The sequence below is a fragment of the Pan paniscus genome, chromosome 3 (assembly GCF_029289425.2).
Source record: "Pan paniscus chromosome 3, NHGRI_mPanPan1-v2.0_pri, whole genome shotgun sequence".
Taxonomy (NCBI): domain Eukaryota; kingdom Metazoa; phylum Chordata; class Mammalia; order Primates; family Hominidae; genus Pan; species Pan paniscus.
This window is the reverse complement of record NC_073252.2, coordinates 50,481,979-50,505,612: the sequence shown is the minus strand read 5'-3', so window position 1 is coordinate 50,505,612 and position 23,634 is coordinate 50,481,979. Positions and strand designations below refer to the sequence as shown.

At 39.5% G+C, this 23,634-nt stretch overlaps 1 long non-coding RNA gene across 1 annotated transcript in view; it reads left to right on the top strand.

Annotated features, from left to right (window-relative positions):
• Window positions 1–23,339, top strand: part of LOC100981752 (uncharacterized) — an 87,661-nt gene extending 64,322 nt beyond the window's left edge. Inside the window, exon 4 of the long non-coding RNA XR_158564.5 lies at window positions 22,020–23,339. This is a non-coding gene — a long non-coding RNA (uncharacterized LOC100981752). The remainder of the gene's footprint in view (window positions 1–22,019) is intronic.
• The last annotated feature ends 295 nt before the right edge of the window (window positions 23,340–23,634 follow it).

Sequence of the window (23,634 nt, the reverse complement as noted above, 5' to 3'; positions counted from 1 at the left end):
AAGGAAGAAGAAAATAAATGAAGTCACCTTTGCAGCTGTTACATTTGAGTTATATATTAGATATCTAAGAGGAGAGGTAAAGTGACTAGTTGAAAGTAAGAATCTGGAGTTCAAGGAAGGGTACTGAATGGAAATATGAATTTTTGCAAGTGTCAGTATAGGCATAGTATTCACATCCATAGGGTGAAATGAAAGTCAGTGGGTTTTGCCAAAAAGAGGAAAGAGGTCTAATGATTAAGCCCTGGAAAATTTCATTATTATAAGATGATAGGAGACCAGAAAAGTAAAATAACCAGGTACAGTAAATAAGATGAAAGAGGAACAAGAATAGTGTCCTGAAAGCCAAATGAACAGGGTACTACAAGAAGAAGTGATCAACTGTGTGGAAGGCACAGATAGGTTGAATTAAAGATAAAAATTATGAATGCAGGACTTGATTTATCAAAATGGACATTGCAGGGACTTTGACCAGAGCTTTTTGTTGGAATGGTGAGAACAAAAGCCTAATTTTGGTGGGTTCCAGAGTGAAAAAAGGAGAGGAAATGGAGACAATGAGTACACACAACTATTTTGAAGCTTTTCCATAAATGGAAGCAGAGATATGGTATAGTGGTTGAAGAGGAATATGAAGTTGAAAAGCATTTCCCTCCCTCCCTCTCTCCCTTCCTCCCTCCCTTCCTCCCTCTGTCCCTCCCTCCCTCACTCCCTCCTTTCTTCCTTCTTTCTTACCTTCCTTCCTTCCATCCTTCCTTCCTCTCTTTCTTTCACTTTCTCTCTTTCTTTTCTTTCATGCGCGTCTGTGTGAAGAGACCACCAAACAGGATTTGTGTGAGCAATATAGCTATTTCACCTGGGTGCAGGTGGGCTGAGTCTGAAAAGAGTCAGCGAAGGGAGATAAGGGTGGGGCTGTTTTATAGGATTTGGGTAGGTAAAGGAAAATTACAGTAAAAGGGAGTTTGTTCTCTGGCGGGCAGGAGTGGGGGTCGCAAGGTGCTCAGTGGGGGTGCTTTTTGAGCCAAGATAAGCTAGGAAAAGGACTTTCACAAGGTAATGTCATCACTTAAGGCAAGGACCGGCCATTTACACTTCTTTTGTGGTGGAATGTCATCACTTAAGGTGGGGCAGGGCATATTCAATTCTTTTGTGATTCTTTAGTTACTTCAGGCCATCTGGGCATATACATGCAAGTCACAGGGGATGCGATGGCTTGGCTTGGGCTCAGAGGCCTGACATTCCTGCCTTCTTATATTAATAAGAAAAATAAAACAAAATAGTGTTGAAGTGCTGGGGTGGCGAAAATTTTTGGGGGGTGGTATGGAGAGAGAATGGGCGATGTTTCTCAGGGCTGCTTCAAGCGGGATTAGGGGTGGCGTGGGAACCTAGAGTGGGAGAGATTAAGCTGAAGGGAGGTCTTGTGGTAAGGGGTGATACTGTGGGGATGTTAGAAGAAACATTTGTCATATAGAATGATTGGTGATGGCCTGGATACGGTTTTGGACGAATTGAGAAACTAAATGGAATGACAGAAGGAGAAAAACAGGTATAAAAGGTCTAAGAATTGGGATGACTCAGGATATCTGATTAGAGACTGCCTAAGGAGATTCAGCATAGTCCTGCCAGCAAAGATTATTTATTTAAGAGTTAAGAGTGGCAGTTTGGGGATAGCACCAGGAGATATCAGCTGTGATGGCTTGGAAAAACAGTGTAAACCAGCAGTGTAAACAAGAGCAGGGCATGTATGAGTAGTTGAGAACGGTGAATAGGAGTATGACTAGACAGAAGATAGTAGGGATGACAAGTTTTCTGGGGCACAGTCCAAGTTGGTCTGGTGTCTGGAATGAGACTGGGGCCTAATAAAAAGGAGCGTCTTCTATACAGGAGCTTAAATGGGCTGTACCCTGTAGCATTCTGAGGACAGGCCTGAATTCTGAGAAGGGAAAGTGATAAAAGTATTGTCCAGTCCTTTTTGGAGGCTGAGCTTGGTGAGGTGTGTTTTTAAAAGACCTTCAGTCCATTCTACTTTTTTTGAAGATGGAGGACCGTAAGGGAAATAAAGGTTTCACTGAATACTAAGAGCCTGAAAAACTGCTTGGCTGATTTGACTAATAAAGGCTCATCTGTTATCAGACTGTATTGAGGTGGGAAGGCTAAACTGAGGAATTATGTCTGACAGAACAGAAGAAATGACTGCGGTGGCCTTCTCAGACCCTGTAGGAAAGGCCTCTACCTATCCAGTGAAAATATCTACCTAGACTAAGAGGTATTTTAGTTATCTGACTTAGGGCATGTTGAGTAAAGCTAATTTGCCAGTCCTGGGTGGGGCAAATCCTCGAGCTTGATGTGTAGAGAAGGGAGGGGGCCTGAAGAATACCTGAGGAGTAGTAGAATAGCAGATGGAACACTGAGAAGTTATTTCCTTGAGGATAGATTTCCACTATGGAAAGGAAATGAGAGGTTCTAAGAGGCGGGCTAGTGGCTTGTACTATAGCATAACCTGCCTTTGCTGGTGTGTGGCGATTAGGCCTGGTGGAACTGCCATCAATAAATCAAGCGTGATCAGGGTGAGGAACAGAAAAGAAGGAAATTTGGGGAAATGGGGTGAATGTCAGGTGGATCAGAGGGATACAGTCATGGGGGTCAGGTGTGGTATCAGAAATAATGTGGGAGGCTGGATTGAAGTCCGTGCCAGGAACAACGGTAATTGTGGGAGACTCAACAAAGAGTGAGTACAGCTGAAGGAGCCGGGGAGCAGAAAGCATATGCGTCAGGTATGAGGAAGAAAATAGATTTTGGAAGTTATGAGAACTGTAGAGAGTGAGTTGAGCATAGTTTGTGATTTTGAGGGCCTCTAAAAGTATTAAAGCAGCGGCAGCCACTGCACGCAGACATGAGGGCAAGGCTAAAACAGTAAGGTCAAGTTGTTTGGACAGAAAGGCTACAGGGTGTGGTCCTGGCTCTTGTGTAAGAATTCTGACCATGCTAACCATGCCTAGGAAGGAAAGGAGTTGTTGTTTTGTAGGAGGTGCTTGGGTTTGAGAGATCAGTCAGACACGATTGGCAGGGAGAGCACGTGTGTTTTTATGAGAATTATGCCAAGATAGGTAACAGTTGAGGAAGAAATTTGGGCTTGATTGAAGTAATGGGGGCTGTCTGTGAAGCTTTGCAGCAGTACAGCCTAGGTAATTTGCTGAGCTTGATGGGTGTCAGGGTCAGTCCAAGTGAAAGCGAAGAGAGGCTGGGATTAAGGGTGCAAAGGAATAGTAAAGAAAGCATGTTTGAGATCTAGAAGAGAATAATGGGTTGTAGAGGCAGGTATTGAGGATAGGAGAGTATATGGGTTTGGCACCACGGGGTGGATAGGTAAAACAATTTGGTTGATAAGACACAGATCCTGAACTAACTTGTAAGGCTTGTCTGGTTTTAGGACAGGTAAAATGGGGGAAATGTAGGGAGAGTTTATAGGCTTTAAAAGGCCATGCTGTAGCAGGCGAGTGATAACAGGCTTTAATCTTTTTAAAGCGTGCTGCGGGATGGGATATTGGTATTGAGTGGGGTAAGGGTGATTAGGTTTTAATGAGATGGTAAGGGGTGCATGATTGGTCACCAAGGAGGGAGTAGAGGTATCTTATACTTGTGGGTTAAGGTGGGGGGATACAAGAGGAGAACGCAAAGGAGGCTTTGGATTGGGAAGAAGGGCGGCAATGAGATATAGCTGTAGTCCAGGAATAGTCAGGGAAGCAGGTAATTTAGTTAAAGTGTCTCAGCCTAATAAGGGAACTGGGCAGGTGGGGATAACTAAAAAGGAGTGCTTAAAACAGTATTGTCTAAGTTGGCCCCAGAGTTGGGGAGTTTTAAGAGGTTTAGAAGCCTGGCCATCAATACCCACAACAGTTATGGAGGCAAGGGAAACAGGCTCTTGAAAAGAAGGTAATGTGGAGTGAGTAGCCTCCGTATTGATTAAGAAGGGGATGGGCTTACCTTCCACTGTGAGAGTTACCCGAAGCTTGGCATCCGTGATGGTCTAGGGGGCTTCCGAGGTGATCAGGCAGTGTCAGTCTTCAGCCGCTAAGACGAGAAAATCTGGGAAGGAGTCAGTCAGAGAGCCTTGGGCCAGAGTTACAGGGGCTCTGGGAGTGGCTGCCAGGTGAGTTGAACAGTCCGATTTTCAGTGGGGTCCCACAGAGCTGGGACGTGGCTTAGGAGGAATCCCGGGCTGCGGGCATTCCTTGGCCCAGTGGCCAGATTTCTGGCATGTGTAGCAAGCTCCTGGGGGAGGAGGTTCTGGAGGAACACCTGGCCACTGAGGTTCAGGCGTTTTGAAGTTCTTGTGTGCTGGAGATGAGGCTGGGGATTGTCTCACAGTGGAGGCAAGGAATTGCAACTTTTTTCTATTATTGTATGCCTGAAGGCGAGGTTAATTAAATCCTGTTGTGGGGTTTGAGGGCCGGAATTTAATTTTTGGAGTTTTATTTAATGTCGGGAGCAGATTGGGTAATAAAATGTATTTTGAGAATAAGACGGCCTTTTGCCTTTTTAGGGTCTAGGGCTGTAAAGTGTCTCAGGGTTGCTGCCAAACGAGTCATGAACTGGGCTGGATTTTTATATTTGATGAAAAAGAGCCTAAACGCTTCTGATTTGGGATAAGGAAAAAGGAGCATTAACCTTGACTCTATGCCTTTAGCTCCAGCCACCTTTTTAAGAGTAAATTGCTGGGCAGGAGAGGGAGGGCTAGTCACAGAACGAAACTGTAATCCGGACCAGGTGTGAGGAGGGGAGGTGATAAAAAGATTATAGGGTGGAGGAGCGGAGGCTGAGGAAGAATTGGGACCTAACTCGGCCTGGCGAGGAGCAGCCTGGGGAGGAAGGGAGAGGTCAGATGGGTCTGTAGGAAAGGAAGATTAGAAAGACTCAACGACGCTTGGGGTTGGTACTGAGGGGACAGGTGGGAGGGAAAGAAGGAAGATTTGGGACGAGTTGCACTGGGCACAGAGACTAGGAAGGGACTGATGTGTAAAAGAATGCCTGGACGTCAGCCACCTCAGACCGTTTGCCTATTTTATGACAAGAATTATTTAGATCTTGCAGGATGGAAAAATTCAAAGTGCCATTTTCTGGCTATTTGGAACTACTGTTGAGTTTGTATTGGGGTCAAGTGGCATTGCAGAAGAAAATAAGGCATTTAGGTTTTAGGTCAGGTGTGAGTTGAAGAGGTTTTAAGTTTTTGAGAACACAGGCCAAGGCAGTAGAAGGAGGAATGGAGGGTGGAAAGTTGCCCATAGTGAAGGAAGCAAGCCTAGAGAAAAGAGAGTAGAGAAACAGAGGGAAGGGGTTTGGGGGTTCTTACCTTCCAGAAAAGTGGGAAAAGGGGTTGGGGCACAGAGATAAGAGGTCGGGGCATGGAAATAAGGGATTGGGGTGCAGAGATACGAGGTTGGGGCGTGGAAATAAGGGATTGGGGCACAGAGATAAGAGGTCGGGGTGCGGAAATAAGGGATTGGGGCACAGAGATAAGAGGTTGGGGTGTGGAAATAAGGGATTGGGGGTTCTTGCCCCATAGAAAAGCGGGACTTGCTGCTAAGGGTGAAGGAGAAGGGGTTGAGGGGTACTTGCCCCTGCCCCAGGAAAGCAGGACTTGCTGCTAAGGGTGAAGCAGAAGAGGTTGAGGGGTACTTGCCCCTGCCCCAGGAAAGCGGGACTTGCCACTAAGGGTGAAGGACCAAGGCAGGCGTCCCTGCGTGGTCTGACACCCTTGAAACGTCAGTGTATAATCAGAGAGGCGTCCCTGCAATTATTAAACACCAAGGGAAGGCTGCCTTCCCAGTCCGTGACCAGCGCCAGAGTTTTGGGTCCACGGATAAAACGTGTCTCCTTTGTCTCTACCAGAAAATGAAAGGAATTGAAATTAAGAGAAGAGAGATTGAAGAGTGGAAAGGAGAAAGTGGTTGAGGGACAGTGAGAGAGGTTGGAGAAGAGAGTAAGAAGAGGCCGCTTACCTGATTTAAAATTGGTGAGATGTTCCTTGGGCTGGTCGGTCTGAGGACCTGAGGTGATAGGTGGATCTTTCTCATGGAGCAAAGAACAGGAGTACAGGGGATTGAGCTCCCAAGGGAGGTCCCCTGATCCGAGTCACGGCACCAAATTTCATGCGCATCCGTGTGAAGAGACCACCAAACAGGCTTTGTGTGAGCAACATGGCTGTTTATTTCACCTGGGTGCAGGCGGGCTGAGTCTGAAAAGAGAGTCAGTGAAGGGAGATAGGGGTGGGGCCGTTTTATAGGATTTGGGTAGGTAAAGGAAAATTACAGTCAAAGGGGGTTTGTTCTCTGGCGGGCAGGAGTGGGGGTCGCAAGATGCTCAGTGGGGGAGCTTTTTGAGCCAGGATGAGCTAGGAAAAGGACTTTCACAAGGTAATGTCATCACTTAAGGCAAGGACCGGCCATTTACACTTCTTTTGTGGAGGAATGTCATCAGTTAAGGTGGGGCAGGGCATATTCACTTCTTTTGTGATTCTTCAGTTACTTCAGGCCATCTGGGCGTATACCGGCAAGTCACAGGGGATGCGATGGCTTGGCTTGGGCTCAGAGGCCTGACTCTCTCTTGATATAAAATATTATAGTATGTTTGTGTGCTGATGGGGGATTTAGTAAAATGAGGGATTTAATGTGATTAGAGAATAATTTATGTCTATTAAAGGAGGAGTTCATCCTAAAGAAAATCATGGGCTGTACGTGGTGGCTCACGCCTGTAATCCCTGCACTTTGGAAGGCTGAGGCAGGCGGATCACCTGAGGTCAAGAGTTTGAGACTAGCCTGGCCAACATGATGAAACCCCATCTCTACTAAAAATACAAAAAATTAGCTGGGTGTGGTGGCATGCACCTGGAATCCCACCTACTTGGGAGGCTGAGGCAGAAGAATCGCTTGAACCTGGGAGGCGGAGGTTGCAGTGAGCCAAAATCACGCCAGTGCACTCCAACCAGAACAAGAGCAAAACTCCATCTCAAAAAAATAAATAGATAAATAATAAATAAGTCATGGACAGTTTATTCTTGCTGAGAAGCAACAAGGCAGAGTATATTAGCTGTATTTGGGTTGGTTGGTAAATGTAATGTTGGAAATATGCAGAAATTAAGTTTCTCAGAAACGTAAGACACATAATCCTCAATGGAGTTTGAGGGAGTCAGAGAAACTATTACAGGTTTGAGGAGAGTGAAGTATGTATGAGGTAATTATCACATTTAGCTGTTGAGATGCAAGATTGAGTAGATTAATCAAGATTGGGATTCTGCCAAGTGGGCACAATAAAGGGAGTAGGCAGGGCAGTTGAGGCTTAATATTATATACAAGAAAGTGATTTTAGTAGTGGGCCATTAATACCAACTAATTAAGGAAGGAAGTAAAAACAAAAGGAGGGATGAGAAATAATAAAAAGTTGGTAAGACAACTAACTAACCCTAGATCCAGTGGGAATGAAGGACTGTATGAGCTAGAATGCGCAAAGGTAGGGGTTGGAATGATAGAGGTGGTGATCACAGAGTGGCAGGCTTGGAACTGAGAGAACGGAAGGGTACATTTCTTAGTATTGAGAAGATATAAGTTGTGTCTATGGGGACATACTGCTGAGGTAGGGTAGGTAACAGACTATTAGAGGGGAGAAGGTCAAGAAGCTAAAAAGCCTTTGTATTTTGAATTCCCTCATATCCTTATTCAGAAGTCATCTTCTTAGTGATACTTTTTCTGACCATTCTTAAAATTTCAAACCCCCATCACCCCACCCCCAAACATATACATTACATAGCTATGTTTCTTGGTTTATCTTTTTCTTCTTCTCAGCCTTTATCATTATCTGAAATACTATGTATTTTTACTTTTTGGTTTTATTTATTATCTATCTCCTCCACTTGAATGCCATTTCCTTAAAAGCAGTGATTTTTTTTTTTTTTTGCTTTCCTGCTCTATCTCCCACCTTGAAATTAGGGCCTGACAAATTTGAGGCACTCAACAAATATTTGACTTATAAATGAAGGGACAAGTTATTGAAAAGATTGTTTTTATGAATCTTAAAATAATCAAAGATTGTAGAGCTGCAATATTTAAGAGAAATGACAGTGAATAGGGGACTAAAATTTTTACAGAATGAAGGCAAGTGGACCAAGGTGCTGCAAATCTATTAGGAAGGATAGGAGTGATATATTCTGATTGTATAAGCCTAAAATCCAGGGATTTCAGGGAGTAGGGGAAGACAGTAATCTGAAAGTAGCTATAAGAAGCAAGGAAGACATCTGCCATACCTCCATGGTCATGGTGACAAAAAAAAGTGAAGGAGACAATGCTCTGATGAAAAGAGTGTCTTAGGGAAAGAGGCAAGTTTCAGATAGAGTCAGAAGGAAAAAAGAACAATAAAAGAAAAAATATATAAGCAAATACAATCATCCCGCAGTATCTATTTTGTGAGAATTATTACTATTTTTCCTTCGTAGAGCAATTTAGAAAGCATAAAATGATTTGGCTTTTGCAAAAAAATGTAGAAGAGAAAAACAGGACTCAGTGAGGTTTAATTAATTGCCCAATATTCCCTGACTAGAAAATGGTAGGCTCAAGACTTTATGCTCTTTTCATTACATCTAAACCAGGAAGCAGATACAGTAGGTGCTGTGCTAATTTAGGTATAAATATAGTTTCTTGGAAGTCTTGGATTAGGAGGTAGTAAAATTAAATAAAGCATGGTATGATGGTTAATATTGAGTGTCAACTTGATTTAATTGAAGGATGCAAAGTAGTGTTCCTGGGTGTGTCTGTAAGGGCGTTACCAAAGGAGATAAACATTTGAGTCAGTGAACTGGGAGAGGCAGACCCACCCTCAGTGTGGGTGGTCACCATCTAATCATCTGCCATTGTGGCTAGAATAAAGCAGGCAGAAAAATGTGGAAGGAGCTGACTTGCTAAGTCTTCTGGTCTTCATCTTTCACCTACACTGGCTGCTTCCTGCCCTCGAACATCAGACTCCAAGTTCTTCAACTTTTGGACTCTTGGAGTTACACCAGTAGTTTGCCAGGGGCTCTTGGGCCTTTGGCCATAGACTGAAGGCTGCACAGTTGGCTTCCCTGCTCTTGAGGTTTGGGACTCGGACTGGCTTCCTTGCTCCTCAGTTTGTAGATGGCCTATCGTGGGACTTCACTTTGTGATTGTGTGAGTCAATTCTTAATAAACTCCCCTTCATATATACATATATCCTATTAATTCTGTTCCTTAAGAGAACCCTGACTAGTACACATGGGTTGTGAAGCTGGCTAATATTAAGATGAGTCAAATGGGGAGATTTTTTTCAGGGATAAAATTGCTCTGTGTTTGAAAGTAAAAATTCCAAGTTTTAGACTTTTTTTTTTTTTTTTTTTCTGGAATGGATTGGTACCTCTCTGGTTTCCCCAGAACACTTGGCTAAAGGTACAGGAGAGTAGGAGCTGCCCAACCTCCTCTTTATATTTCATCTCTCCTTTCCTAGGGCAGAGGAAAGGGATAGTAATATCACATCTTCACCCCTTACATTCTTCCTTAGAATTTGGACATTTCCCCTCATGCCTAGAAATGCCAAGGATTTACACTCACAGTCCCTTAAAATTAAGATTTTTACCTTTGCCTGTTTATTTACAACATGCTTAGACATTTGCTATAGCATCTCATTAACTAATATATGAGAGGGATATATGTAGAAGTTATTTTTTTTTATTTTGAGTTTCCAATTTTGTTAAAGGGAATAGTTATAATTATTCTATGTACGTATATAAATGTTATATATAATTTTATAGATAATAGGCTTAATTAAACAAGGTTATTTATGCTTTAATGATAGAGTTTTTTCTCTTTTCTGCCCTGCATTGGCTTGCGAAATTATGCAATGTTACCTTCCATGCTTTAAATTTTGCAAACACTGTTCATCTCACAGAATTAGTTAAAGTCTTTCCAGATGTGGATTTGATTAATAGAAGCTTACTAACTGTGGCTAATTACTGATAATGATAGTATCACAAGGCAACTTCCTCTCCAAAGTCACCTTGGTCTTTCTTCATTGCTAGAATAGAAAGAAACCCCACAGCCATCCCTCCCTCAATCAAAATGAAAACAGAATAATATTTAAACTTTAATTTGGGTGGTAATTAATACAGCTGATATAATACTAGGCTTTTAGTATAAAACAAATGATCATTTATAGATATGTGAGAACTTCAGCCCTCCAGACTGGTTTCACAGTGTGGATAGATGAGTCACGCCGAACTAGTGTCTGGATATTCAGAGTGATGGGCAATGACCTATTCTTCTTTATCTCCTTTGAACCAGATTTCCATTTTAATTGTTTCTATCACCTAGAAACAGAGGAACAGAACCAGTGTGGTAATGATCCAAGCTGAAATGAATGTGTCTTTCCCTGTCCTACTCATTTTCTAAAGAGGTAAAGCCCTCTAGTATTGTTGACTGTTCCTCCTGGCTTCCCTCTTCCAAAGCCATATACTGCTTCTCAGTAAAGTGCCATCAAAAGTGAATTTCTCTAAAGATATGAAAATAGACAATAATTAATTGAATAACAACTTGGAGATGCCTTATTTATCTTCTATTAGAATAGATCACAAAACAATATAGACAAAGACAATAAGATTTAAAAAGAAGTTGAGTTAATATCCCATACTGCCTCTTGTACAGATTTTTTAATATAGCAGAAATTCATGCATATGTGTAAGAGTCCATTGGTCAAATTGCATTCTGACCAAGTGGACGTATGAGAAAGCATTAAAAATCATGGTCATCCAATTCTTCTTTGTCTGTTTGAGTCAGTCTAAGAAATGTTTTGTATTATGAAATTATGAAAATGTAAGAAATAGTGTTCAAGTTCCTTTTGATACACTGGAATGGAAAACAGAATGACTGTCTGCAGAAGAGCTAGAGAAACAAGGCAGTGGAAGATCTTGGAAGAGTGAGTGCTTTGCAATAAACAGAGATGATCTTTAAAAATATATAAATCCTGTATTTGTGCCCATTTTGTGATGATTTCTTTTGTAAGGATATTATGATTATTAAGAAGCAAAAGATGATGATGCCAACATCTTGAAATAAATCATTTAATTTGGACAGATTCTATATTATATCTTGCTATTCATATAGCTTATAACATTCATTCAGTTTATTTTAGTAAAGTGATCTTGTAGATTTGCATATGGGATGCTATAGAGGAGGTTCTGGAAGGGCAAGGAGAAGAAGGAATGTTTTGGGTTTATCAGAGTGCTAAGCTGTAAGAATAGCACCAATGAATTGAGCAAAAAGCAAACATGGGCGACAAGCCACATATTTTATACTTTATTCTTGTAAAATTGACAGCAGTAATGCTGATATTAGTAAATACCAACATTAGATTGCAGATGTATAAAATTGTTAATTTGGTTTCACAAAATTCAGAGCATTATATTATGAAATATTTATGTTGTAGAGTGTAACATATATTTTAAGCCTCATCATCCTAAAAGTATAATACAAGAAACAATTTTTAAAATACATATGATTATGGCATTACTCCCCTTTAAGCTTTATTGCCAGAAATTAGATTGCCAATATATGCCCAGTTATCTGGGGGTTAGGGAGATTTCCCAGTGTGCTTATTCATGGAAACTCTTTATATTGGGTTCTCTTGCCTTTTATTGCTGTGTTTTGCTGCTGCCTTTGCTATGGCCTACTATTAATAGATTTCTATTACTGGGTACAACAGTTCTTCACTGATAGCTATTGCTGGAATTTCCAATATGGTCTTAGGGAAAGGAGACAGCTCTTTCACTAGTTATTCTTCCTAAAACATGGTATAGGTGCTTTTAAATTTTCCATAGCACAAAATAGATCATGCTGTAACTTTAAACAAGACTCAGGGATGATGGATGTGAAGTGTGGTGTAGAGAAACTTTCATCACCTATTAAAAGTGGCCATACTTAAAGCAACTATTTTCCATAGGGGAAACACCCACACAGACTTTGATGTCCCCAGAGGAACTATTACTGGAGTCTTGAAATACATTTTTTGAAGTGTGGATTATTTATTTTTAACTAATTACCTTGGGTAATGTATCGCCCATCCATTTCAGATTGCACTGCATTTATCCTTGACTAGTTTCTTTCCAGACAGAGTCTACACGACCCTTCTGCAATCTTTTCCAACTAGGCATTACAACTAGGAAAGACCTACTCGCAGAACACATTCTATCATGCAAGGTCATCCAATTATTTATGGAGTCAGAACAGTCTAAATTCAGATTTCAAAGAGACATTCCTCCATAACGAAGGGTATATACTGTTAGTTTGTGAGCCATATCCACTCAGCAGACATATTCTATTTAACTCACATAGGTTTAAAATTATGAATTACTTGCCAACCTTTTAATGATGGGATATTTTGTATAAATGTCTAGAACATCAGCTTCTTTTGAAAAACTAAAATATATGGCAATCTTAGAGTCATATTTCTGCATGATCATAATCTGTTGAGACACAGTAAATGTTACCCCTTCAACAAAGCATAAACTCTTGGGTTACCTCAAGCCCCACCTGGCTCACTTCACTCATTTACTTTATCAGCCTTCTCTCTGAAGACATTTGAGATTCAGTCCCTGCTCCCAAATCCACAAGGGTGTAAGTACACTAAGATATAGTTAATTTAGATTCCTAAATAAAACAGTACACTTCTTGATCCGGAATGGTGCTTTTTTGCTAATTTTAAGACATACATATAGGTAGGTATTTTCCAAAAACTATGGGCAAGCATTTGACTTAAATTCACATCTAACGATTTGCATTAATCTTCTCCAAAAGTGTAATTTACTTTAAAATTAAATTTCAGTCTTCATCCTTGAAGTTCATAGCTCTTTGTAAACTTTAAATGGCATTTTTGCCAATGTCGACAAATCTCAATTGCCAGTCTTCATTCAGGTAATGCATTAGGAGATTAAAGGTCTATCTTCTTACAGTGAGACTGGAAAGACCAAGCCAGTGTGTGCCCAGTCATCATAGCAGAGGACTAGTGGAAATTGGAGCAAACCATAGAACAATCTGCCTTGTGGTACAAATGGGCTGACTTTTTAAACAAAGAAAACTTTGAAGAAATAATGCAAAAAGCATCAGTTACTTCAGTTTCAGCTTCCATAAGATGTTTATGTGTACTGAAATGATGGACCTGCATCAGATTTCTAGACACACATGTCTGTATCTCCTCTCTCTTCTGGTTCTTCTAGGACAGTAAGAATTCATTGAAATAAACATATAAGAACATTCAAAATGTTCACTCTCAGTGAGCTTTCATCATTTAAAACATATTCATTCACTCAGTTTCTCATTCATTCAGGCATTCAACAAATATCTATTAAGCCCATAGTCGGAGTTGATTGTTAAGCCTATAAAGGTAATTTGCCTGCAGGACTCAATAGTCCATTTGGAGGATCTCTCACATACAAACCTTAATAATTCAATGTAATAAATGTTAAAAGTTGTTCAAAGACAGAAAGAGAGTGACACACTAGGGGAGAACCTAAACCTGGATGATTGATTACATAGGAAATAGCATTTAAAGTGACATTTAAAGGATGAGTATGAGTTTTCCAGTCAGAAAACAGGTACGGGGTTTGAGGATGGTGGGGAGGGGATTCCTAATCAGAAAACAAGAAGGCGAAGAAAACATGGAGACCTAAAAGAGTATGGCTTCTTCCAAGAATTAGACTCAATTTTGCAGTATAATGTACCAGGAAAGTAGGTTAAATGAGCTTAACTAATTAGACAAGAGTTGCTAAAATGTTCAATCAAACTTCACAACATCAGGTCAACTGGGGGATGGCTGTGCAAATATTTTTTAATCCCATATAGTTTTCTTTCTTTCACTAATTTGAATTGCCTGCAAACAAAAAGTTTTCAAATAAAGGTCCTGTTAGGACTATTTTAATTTCCAGATAGCATTCAATACTTTGCGAAGAATTAATTTGTTAACAAGTTAAAAAGGTAGGTTTTTCCAACTCTGCCTCTTAACTTAGATAACTCCTTTTCATATGTAGGGCAAGGGTTGCAGGGCAAAATTGTCAGTCCAACCCAGGTCAAATGATTACACATCTCAAATTAATTGCAGCTGAGCTAATGAGGCTGTATTGGCTTTGTAGTGGACTAGACAGGAATTCAAAAGAGTTGACAATAGAGAAAAATTGGAGTCCATTTAGAAAATTCTTAAAAGAATTTAGATCAGTGCCTCTTAAACTTTACTGCATATATGAATCACCTGGGAATTTGTTAGTAATATAGATTCTGTGTTCTCAGTATGCCTGGGTTTAATTTTATTATTATGAACTGTTCATAAACTCCTAGGTCAGGCTGATGCTTTTGGTCCATGGACCACACTACCAGTAGGAAAAGTAGAATATTTCCTGATCTTTAGAATTAAGAGAAATAAGAAATCTTAGAAAAATCCCAATATGTCAATGCCATATATCTTTATAGTAATCAGCCTTTATCTACTTAAAATGAGAGAGAAGAAAATTTAAGTCTTCAAGGGTAAATCACAACATTAAAAAAAAAGTCTGCTTCTGGATACTTATGTTTACAAATAAGCTAAGTAATTTGCTCACGTAGGATGACCAACTACCTCAGTTTGCCAGGAGGATTGTCCTCATATTAACACTGAAAGTCTCATGACACAGAAATCCCTCAGTCCTAGACAAATGGCCACACTTCATAAGGCACGTGTTGCATTAAGAGAGTTCTCATGGTCTGTTCAAAGTATCATCTTATTATCTATGGCAACATTATTTTAAAAAATTAAAATGCTGTATTTGGAATCAACTTGTTTCGTAATTTGGAAGAAGAAAGGAGGGATATTCATGTCTTTTATGACAATGTGACCTAAAACTTACTTGCTGAGACAAGCAGTTAACCATGTGACTTTTGTTACTCTTTCATTCTTAAAAACTTGAGCTAAAGAGAAAATATTGATTTAACATAGAAAGTGAACTTTATTTTTGACTTTATATCTACTTCTTTTTGTTTTACCTTGTCTACCTCTCAATTTTTCCACGTTGTTTTCTGATATATTATTTTAATTATTCAAAATATTAATGGAACAGAATATCTTCTTTTAAGTTATGAATGCAATCAATTTTGAGTCTTTAATTGTAATTTTTTTCCATAAAATATTTTAATTTAGCCTAATATAATGGCACATCAACCAGTAATAGGTACATTAAATTGAATCATGATGCTCATATACACATTTTATGACACAATCAAATATCTTAATGCATTAATTCATATCTATCATTTAATAAAATCAAATAGGAAACATTTCGCTATTGCAGCTAACTGTACTTATCCCATTTACTGGATGAGAAGTCTAAAAAATCTCAACAACGTGATTCTCAGGACTTTTTTCCTTAGATGTCTGGGACTTGGCTATTACTCTAGCTTTTACTAAGTTTATTGGCTGGTGGATAAACTAAGAGGCTGCCCCAAATTCTACTTTATGCTTCAGGTTTTCATGAAGTGAAACCATTCTTGTCAAATTAGTAACACACGGAGTCATGCAAATATTGTGCCAAATCTGATGGAAAAGTGGTAATGGCTCCCCAAAGGTACCTTAGATCTTGTCTATCATTGACACATCATTAGGAAGTTATTACTTCTGGTGCATTAAATGGTAACCCAGAGTCTTAGAAAAGTTAAAAAGTGAATGGACAAAAGCAAATTATTAGATCAATTAATTACTTTTTTTTGTTCACTATTTTTAGGCTGAACTGTAGTGGATATTATTTGAGATAAGTTAATATACAATATATATTATCTTATTTTAAAGAGTCAAATACTATTTAGAAAAGCATGATTAATATACCTGAAACAACTAGAAAGCAATTAAATACTCATCTATAAAGAACTATCTATAAGCTTAATAGGATTTTATGTTCAATATGTTGCTCTTTTTTCTATTTTTCTTCTTCAACTTTTCTTTTCTTTAGACCTAGTATGTGTTTCATGCTAAGCAGAGTATAGTGCCTTCTGCTTTACTCAGATAACTAGTTCAAAGTAGCTTAAGGAGAGAAGGTGATTCATTGAAAGGACACTGGAGTGTATAACAATACTGAAAGAAGAGTTGACTAAATAAACTTCAGGAAGAGCAAGGGTTCCACTGGGCCTCAAGTATAAGACGATGAAGTGGACAGCCCATGACTGTAATCCCAGCATTTTGGGAGGCCAAGTTGGGAGTATTGCTTGAAGTTCTAGAAGAGCTTGGGCAACATAGCAAGACCCCTATCTCTACAAAAAAAAAAAAAAATAGCGGGGCATAGTAGTGTGCACGTGTAGTCCTACCTACTCAGGAAGCTGAGGTGGGAGGATTGCTTGAGTCCAGGAGCTCGAGGTTACAGTGAGCTATAATCATGCTACTGCACCCTAGCCTGGATGGCAGAACAAGACCCTGTCCCTAAAAGAATAAAAATAAAATGATAGGGAACTGAATTTCATCAGGACTTTCTCTCTCCTACTCTCCATGCCAGCTCTCCTCTGTCCTACTGCAGACCATCTTCCTCCATATGATAGGTAACATTGCTGCTGACAGTTCTTCATTTTACATTTCACGGGTACCACACCAGATGCTACTTTCTTTCCCTATTTGAATGCAAAACATTGCAAAAAGGAATTCAAACTAGCCTGACAGGGCAGGTAGCTCCCATACCCACACTGATAATATAGGATCAAGTTGCCTGAGTAATATACAAGTATAACAATACCCAGCAGAAATGATGGTGTGGAAGGAGGATGGCTCTCATAGAAAGGGAACACTATTCCTGGAAAAACAAAAAGGAGCTGAGCGGTTGTAACATAGAAGTGCACCATGCACACAATTCTCATGTAATCCTTTCAAAACTTTTAAAAGCAAATATTTTTATTAAAGATTATTATTTTCACTTTTTCTTTTTTGAGACATCGTTTCGCTCTTGTTGCCCAGAATGGAGTGCAATGGCACGATCTCGGCTCACCACAACCTCTGCCTTCTGGGTTCAAGCCATTCTCCCGCCTCAGCCTCCCGAATAGTTGGGATTACAGGCGCGCACCACCACACCCAGCTAATTCTGTATTTTTAGCAGAGACGGGGTTTCACCATGTTGGTCAGGCTGGTCTCGAATTCCCGACCTCAGATGATCCGCCTGCCTCTGCCTCCCAAAGTGCTGGATTACAGGCGTGAGCCACCACACCTGGCTATTTTCATTTTATACATTTGAAAATTTCTTTCTTCCACACATGGTACTCTGCTGACTTTCTGTACATAAGGTACAATATGACTGGTAATTTCACCGGTTTAGCTTTGTCTTTGACTCTATTAGAGCTACAAATCCTTCCACAAATGGCTAAATACTGAGGACATCTTGAATAGAATTTGTAGACCTCTACCTCACTTGAACTCTAAAACCTGCCTGTGTCTTTCATTTGGTCCTCCTACTTTGAAATTTGACCTCGACCTCTGCCCCAAATCATCGTCTCAGTTTGGGTCCCTCACATGTAGATGTGCAGGCTGTCAACTGCCCAACTGGTAGAATGCCATTCTCCAAATGAATGGAGGCCCCTGGGGTTGTAAAATGTGGAGGATCCTTCTCAGACTTGTGCATCCTTCTAACAATTTCTGCTGTACTAGGCCTTTCCAGCCTATTCCATTTTTCAGTCTCCTCTCTTCCATTGTCCAGACTAACTACTTCCAAAGGTGAGATATTTTTCTTGTCCTCCTCAGAAAGATGGGTATTTTATATAATAAGATGAATTAATTGGATATGAAGACATACAGGATTTCTTGCCTAATACACAGTGGACTCTGAAAGCCAAGATGGTATCCTCTAATATCACCTTCCCGATTATTTAACTGCTCCATCTAATTGTGGCCACCTGGTTAAACTGACATCTTTTTCTTGCCTTTGCCCAACCATGGCTCAGCTGTGTAGACTACGTGTTTGCTATCACTTAGGGCTTGCCATAAATTCTATCCTCAAGCTCCAGCTAAGGAACTAGTGAATTATCATGTGTGTGGAAGGGACTAGCACATACACATTAATGACAACAATGACATTTAGAAATGGGTCATTTTCCTCTTTCTCAGTAAAGATAGTCTTCGTGGATTTAAATCACTAATGCTGTTTTTTTCCCCTCACCATTATGTTACCATAAAAATATTGAAGTGTAACAAATGATTTGCTTATCCATTACTACTAATGAAATGGTTGGAAAGAGCTTAGAAACAGTTTTCTGCTTTTATTTAGCTGAAAAAAAAAACAGTTTCTATAGCTTCCTTTTTATGCAAATGAAGATGCCTACTCTTTTTGCAGACGTTATTATGGAAGGATATCATTGATCATGTCCTCAGGGTAATAAATAATTACTCTACTAACGTATTGCTCTGAAAGAAACTGACATGAAGTAGTTTCAAATTAACCACTGCTAATTGCATGCATTGTTTCATACTTATTACTGCAATATGATTAACATGCTACTGAATAGAACTGGCAGGAAAGGTTCTTTCTGCTGTATTTCAACTCGTTTTAGCTAAAAACTTGGCTAAATGTGAAATTTACAAAGTTAGAAGGTTAAATCTATTGCTGAGGAAAACAGGATCACTGTGGTATAATGAGCTTGACCACTGCCAGAATTTTTATTTTATGAATTTATGTTTGAGAAATTGACATATTTTTTAGATTTCCAATAGGAAAAAATGTCCTTTATTATATGCACAATCTGTTGTAGATTAAAACACTAAATCTCTGATATGAAGTTTCTTCAGTAAACTCTTCAACATAAGAAAAACAGTGCCACTTTTCAATGTAAAATGAAATCTGTAAGAATAAAAACATCTCAATTTTGGCCTTGTTACTAAATTTGCCATAAAAAATCTAAATTACTATAAAATGGAACTTTAAAAATGGCGTATATTTGCTATTATAATTGTTATTCCTACTTATCTTCCCAAGATAAATGGGATGATATAGAAAGACAAGTGAAATTGTTATGCTTATAAATGTAGAGTTAATCAGTTACACTAGTGAGCATTTTTATCATAGCTATCCTGTGCCTCTGTCCTAAGTTCAAGGGCAAATTATATACTGAAAATGATATTTTGATAAAAGTTGCAAATCTACATTTTATGTACCTTTATTATGCACTTACACATCAGTCTCCATGCAGTAAATGCACATGTTGTTCTATGTGGTTTACAGTTACTAAGTCATTTAATTTTAAATGACTCGATGGTACTATTAATATCCCTATTTTAATAGATGAGAAAACTGAGGCACAGAGAGGTTAAGTAATTTTCTCAAGGTTTCGGAGCTAATATTTAATACATGGTGGAGCTAGAACTCAAACCCATGGTGTCTGGCTCTAAAAACCATGCACTTAGGACCGGGCGTGGTGGCTCATGCCTGTAATCCCAGCACTTTGGGAGGCCGAGGCGGGCAGATACCTGAGGTTGGGAGTTTGAGACCAGCCTGACCAACATGGAGAAACCCTGTCTCTACTAAAAATACAAAGTTAGCTGGGCGTGTTGGCGCATGCCTGTAATCCCAGCTACTCGGGAGGCTGAGGCAGGAGAATCACTTGAATCCGGGAGGTGGAGGTTGCGGTGAGCTGAGATCATACCATTGCACTCCAGCCTGGGCAACAAAAGCGAAACTCCCTCTCAAAAAAGAAAACAAAACAAAAACAAAAAACATGCTCATTACTGATATACTATGCTGTCTCAGCATATGGACCTGGAAGATGGATTATATTGGTAGATAAGGTAAAATGTATGTTTTTGGAGGGTGGCATTGAAACTGATTCTTATGTTGTTTTAACTTTGAAATGTTGGCCTGAGCTCTGATTTATAGCTGATACTGTTCCCCAGCTGCACACAGCTGATCTGTCTATGGCCTTCTGGTCCTTCCTTGGATCCCTATGTCCATCCTCCATTCTATGGCCCAGGGTTTACTCAGCACCCTGAACCCTAGAAGTTCACTTATAATTACTGGTTGGCTGTAGCCTCCTCATACTGGCCTGGGCTATACACATGTCTTTCCAGCTCTGAGTTTAATGACCTCACATTGGTGGCTTGGAATCAGCCAGGGCAAAAGTCTTTACAGCATGGAAACCAGCAAATGCCTTCTCCCCGTCCCTCGCTCCATCACTTTGGCAATCTGGTTACTCACACAACACTGCCTAGGATCTACTACCATTCATATCCCAGGATAGGCATACCCCGAACATGGAGGTTTTCATGTGTTTTTACTGTATGTCCCCATACGGCATTATAATGTTAACATTCATGGGTCTAAGCCCTTCCTGGACACCAAAGAAGAACAAAAAAATGGCAGAATCTCAGCAATACAGCACCAGCGGCAAAATATGACATGTGCTTTCCCTTACAATTCTGCATTTATTGCAAACATTACTAATCACTCATGACATGACAGAGCCTGGCCCCAGACCCAGAATCCTCATCAACATAGCACTCTAAAGTCTCGACAGCCACTGCCAACCACTCAGATTTGGTACATGAGATGAAATTATTTACTGTCCCTCTTAGAATCAGAAATTCTCATTTCTCCCTAGGATATTCCCACTCTGTATTATTTATAACACTTCCCTAAGTTATAGAAAGATTTCTAAAAATGATGACCATGAAAGAAAACTTGTTAAGTTGTCCCCAAAATTTAAATATTTAGAGCATAAGATCCATCCGCTATTCTGCCTGATAAAATCAGTTATGCAATACTCTACAAAGTACTTCGGCATTTGTAATTTTCCTAAGGACTCCATGCTCATGTATTGATATTCATCCATAATTAAATATATACGTTTGATGTCAATATTTCTTTGTTAGTCAGTGGAAATATATGAGTTCATTGTTCATTGAAACCAGCTCAATGGAAATATTCTTTGACTTGGTGATTAAAAGAAAGGAAATTTGTCTTGCTACTGATGTCAAAATTGTATCATTAAAACATTTTCTGAATATAGAACAGAGTAAGAAAAAGTTTAAAATGTTACTTATTATTTTTTCATCTTCCTCTTTTCTACCTCAAGCTCAAATTTTTAGAAACAATTCCCTTAATTTGTTCTAGTTTCAAAAAGAGAATTGCAGGGATATATGGAGATACATTTATAGAGTTTGAGTAGTTTAGAGGTATGTTTAAAGGGGAGCATTAATCTATCAATACAGTGAAAAAGCATCTATAAGTGATGAGATTGTATGGCCTATATCTGATATAAATAAGCTCACTTAATATCTACATATATAGTGAAGACTACTCATAATCTCAAGAGATTACTATCCAGACATGTGAAAATGGTATATCCACTTGCAAAATTCCCAAATAACATGAAGAATGCATAAATGCAAATTGAGAGGTTTACAACAATAGCTGTCAGAGGAAAACCTGAGCTAACTGGTGAAAGTTGTTAGAGGCAAGGTTCTGAAGCATGAATGAGAATTGGATGAATGAGAAATAAAATAGAGGGAATGTGAGAAGGTCTGCATGAGCAAAGACTCCAAAGAAGGATAGTGCAAATCTTATTTAATGGAAAAGCACATCAGAATAGGGGCATTTGCAATGAAGGTAGTGGTCATAAAGAGTAGGTGACTTTGAATATCAAAACAAAAGAATTGATTTTTATTTAGAATTGTGTATCGTTTCAGTCTATGAGGCCATTATATTTTTATCTCATGTTTTATAGGCAGAAGTATACTAATCTTTATATGAACCCTTGCAGAGCAAGGGTAAGCTTCTTATCTAATGTTACAGGAGCTGTGAAACAAGCACAGGATTAAGACTTAGAAAGCATGGATTTGAATTCTGGGGCTGCCGCTTACTAATGGATGATTTTTGCATGTTGCTTAACCTCTCTGAATCTTAGTTTCTTTATGAAGATCATAGTACATAGCTGTTGAGATTGGAGAGCCAAGATAGTTAGGATTAATCATGCTTCTTTCTTCCACTCCAGTTTTGAAACCAATGGAGAGATCAACACAAGCTTTGGAGAGGAGATCAAAATATCTGCTTCACTGGCAGGAGTTTTGGATTGCTGAACAAGGTTCAGATCTGTGGCATAATCAGGCTTCCTAATCCTGAACCAAAGTGGTTGTTATATCTCGTAGTTGTCACCTGAGAGCTGACTGACCTGTTTCAAGCATATGTGAGATGCCTTCTGGAAATGCCCGGAAACTTATAGCTAATGGGATGAGGCATTTCAAGGTTGAACTTCAGCAAGAGCAAGTGGGATAAAGGGCAAAAAGCAGCACATTCCTTTCAAAATGTCCCCATTTTAAACTGCAGGCTAGAGTAGACAATGGAAATATGTGACATATAAAGAAACTGGTGAGATTATTAAGCAGAGGGCCTTCTGGGGAGCATTAAAGAGTGAGCAAGAAAAATTTCTCAGACATGGTGATTCTAGAATTGAAAAATCATAGACTCTTTCTCTTCTCTCTCCTTTGAGAGTTTCCAGATGAATTCTTGGATCTGGCTACTGAGCAAATATATGAATAATAACCTAGGATCAGCTGGGTATAAGAGGTTTCCACCAGAAGTCCATGAAAACCAATGTTTTTAAGCATCTATTGGGCAACTACCATAAACAATCAGCAAGATGTTTAAACAGTTGATTCTGCCGGCGGCCCAACCAGTTTTTAACTGTATCATGAAAACTGGCCTGGGGGTACAGTCTGAGATTATTCCAGCCCTGCTTTTACACTGCCAGAAATTCCCTTTCTGTTACAAATTTCTACCCCAGAGAGGTTTGCGTATTCTTGGCATTTTCACTGTGCATCAGTGAATCAGCTAGCCTACGGGCCAAGGAGAGGGGAAAAAAATCCCAAATAAAACTCAACCCAGTTAGGATGTCTTCATCTATTTTTCAGTGGGGAAAAATACAGCTGGACTCAGTGACTTCAGTCAAAAGCAAACATTACTAGTTGCTTCATTTTTCTAATTTTTATTTTTGACTCTCAAGTTTTGGAGGGCATAATAAAGACATAGCCTCAGCAAAGTCACTTATAAGATTGAGTTCGTTATTTTGCAAAGCTTGGGTAGTGACACTTCTGCAAAATGCACAAGCACATGAGCAGAGAGATGTGTGAATTCAGGAAAGCAGCCAAATGCACATCAGAGCTGAGGAATGTCACAGCGAAATGAAGAAAACTTGTAAACACCTATCTGTATTTTTAGGTAGAGAATGTTCTAACATATTGCCAGTGGGTGCTGCCTGTGTGTTCCTTCCCCTAAGCTTTAAACTCAACTGATATTAAAGGTGATTTGAAAACAATGAAAAATGACAGCTTTATTAATCTAGATGGTGTGTGTGAGAGAGAGACAGAGTGTGTGTGTGTGTGTGTGTGTGTGCGCGAACATGCACATGATGTGTGACTGCTGCATATATAGACTGTGCATTTTTACTGTGGGCCTTGCACAGACGAGGGAGCCCTCTACTGATTGGAAATTGTACTAGATGTAAACTGTAGAGGGATGCTTTCAGTGCGTTGCTCATGTATCCTCCAAAATCCAGACATTTTGCTTATTTATTTTTCAAATTATGACAGCAGATGCTTTATTTTTGGAAA